This window comes from Capricornis sumatraensis, chromosome 16 (genome assembly GCF_032405125.1).
Source record: "Capricornis sumatraensis isolate serow.1 chromosome 16, serow.2, whole genome shotgun sequence".
In the NCBI taxonomy this organism is placed as follows: Eukaryota; Metazoa; Chordata; class Mammalia; order Artiodactyla; family Bovidae; genus Capricornis; species Capricornis sumatraensis.
In genome coordinates, this window is record NC_091084.1 from 79,522,862 (window position 1) to 79,525,402 (window position 2,541).

At 37.9% G+C, this 2,541-nt stretch overlaps 1 pseudogene; it reads right to left on the minus strand.

Moving 5' to 3' along the window:
• Positions 1-1,129: 1,129 nt before the first annotated feature.
• On the minus strand, positions 1,130-2,165 carry LOC138092268 (olfactory receptor 5T7-like; annotated as a pseudogene).
• Between the last annotated feature and the right edge of the window lie 376 nt (positions 2,166-2,541).

A 2,541-nucleotide genomic window follows, 5' to 3' on the forward strand; every position in this document is an offset into this window, starting at 1 on the left:
GTGAGAGGGTTCTGCATAAGAGCTGTTGAATTATAATTTAAACTTAATCCCAATTCAGAAAAGTATCATTAGATTGGACTCTAAATCTCAGAAGATTGTCTTGGATTTAAAAATAAGGATGCTCCTTTAAGAAGACAATGAGTTTTTGAAAACTTGTGATTAAAATTAATAAATACAAATGAGTGAAAGCAGGAAAGGAGAACACTACATCTTAAACTTATCTCTGAAGGACTCATGTTCTCCCAATGAAAATGAGGCCTATTGGAAGCAAGGCTTAAACATGCATGTAGAAGAGACCCTTCTGTAATGAGGTTCTTGGGCCTGAGCATGAGAGTGGGGGTTTCTGCAGGGGCATATCAGAGTTAAAAGGATCCAAGGAACAGAGAGCTAAAATCTGAGTCAGCGCCAGACCTGTAATCTAATCCATAAAGGGGGATTAGGGCTCAGCTGTGGAAAGAACCGAATACACAGGCCAGCTATACACTACTCTCTGAATTGTGTTTGTCTTTTTTAATGTGTGATCGTAATAGATGTCAATGCCTGGGCTTTATTTTCTGTGAGAAATTAAAGATTTGTTTAGCACTCAAGCTCTGAATGAAATAACAAAAATGGAAGAAATGCATCCTTACCAATCAGCACAGTAGTTAACACCAGGAATTTGAACATGTTATCTATGTTCCCCAAACCACAGACTGGGATTAGATAGCTGCCAATGAATAAATCTAAGGATAGATCAGAATGCTTTGAAATGAATTCAGATACCAATGACTCCATGGTATGGGATCATATGAATTGTGGGTTTTCTATTGAAAACTAGTTGGCATTTGATCAAGCTAGTCAGATATAATGTTAATTACAGTTGTGAATATTGGGGACTATACATTCAAGTTATATCAAGATGAAAGAAGAAAAGAATATATAATATGCTAAAGAAAAGTTACATACACATATGCCTGTGTGTTTGTGTTATATCAATCAGCATGTTTTTACATACAAATGTGTATAGGTGTGTGTGCATGTGTGTGTGAGTGTGTGTGTGGACACCTCTATCAATGGGATAATATTAAGGCACAAATGGATGATACAATTTTTCTGCTTATAAACATAGATAGAAGGTTAGCTATGATGTTTATATCAAAACAAGTTTAAACAAAAGAATTTCATCATATCTTCTTGGTATTATGGTACATAACATCACTCTCAATATTTTTAGATTAATTTTTACTGTGATAATATACTTTATTGATAAAGCATTTTTTTTGGCAAACACTGTCTTCATCACCTCTTTTACATCTTTGTTCCTTAAACTATAGATGATGGGATTCAGCATTGGAATCACAATGCTATAAATTATAGACACAATCATATCGTGATCTGAGGCATAGCTGGAACTTGACCTCACATACATGAAGAGAACCGTACCATGAAAAATGGACACTCCGGTTAGGTGAGAGCCACATGTGGAAAGACTCTCCTTCTCGCTTCAGCGGAATGCATCCTCAGAATGGCCAGCAGGATGAAGCCACAGGAGATCAGGACAGTCATGACAGTGACCATCTCAATAGAGCCCACAAAGTAAAAGAGCAGAAGCTATGAGTGTCAGAGCAAGAAATAGCGAGGAGGAGAGGGATGTCACAGAAGATGTACCTGATTTCACTGGAGGCACAGAAGGAGAGGCTGAAGGTAGCCACTGTGTGTACAGTAGCATGCAGGATGCCACCCACATAGGAAGCAATGATGAGTGGCACATAGACTCTGGGAGCCATGCTGACTGAATACAGGAGGGGGTCATAGATGGCCACATAGCGATCATAGGCCATTGCGGCCAGAAGAAAACATTCTGTGGTTCCAAAAGTAACAGGAAGGAACATCTGTGTTGCACATTCAAGGAAGGAAATGGCTTTGTTCTTTGACATAAAATCTACTAACATTTTTGGTGTAATTACTGAAGAATAGCAGGCATCCACAGATGAAAGCACACTCAGAAAATAGTACATGGGGTTGTGGAGCCGGGAATCCCCAATGACCAGTACAACCAGTTCTAAATTTCCAATCAGCGTAAAGAGGTAAATTGCTAGAAACAAGAAGAAAAAGATGATTTGCAGTTCAAGATTGTCTGTGAAGCCTTTCAGTAAAAAGGATGTTACTTCGGTGACATTCTTCATGTTGATGCCTCATGGAACAAACAACTTGAAGAAGATTTTTTTTAAATTGCAATTCACTTCCTACCAAAAGAATGAATAACATTGTGGCTCAATGGAATGTGATTTGTGTCCTCATATTTATTTTTTGCCAGAGTATAATTTCCCGGGTGTAGGTCAGAACATGGTGACAGGACAGTGTGTCAAGCGTTCATGCCACTCACTGAAGACTCAAGTGGGAAAATATGTGTATTCATTCACTCATGGGCTGAATTCATGCCATCTAAATCCATTGGATAAACCAGTTAATTTACTACTGCATTCTATTAGTTGCTTCCATATTAAATTAGCTTAAAACACCAAATTATTGGCTAAAATCAATTTCCTTCTTACATACAAT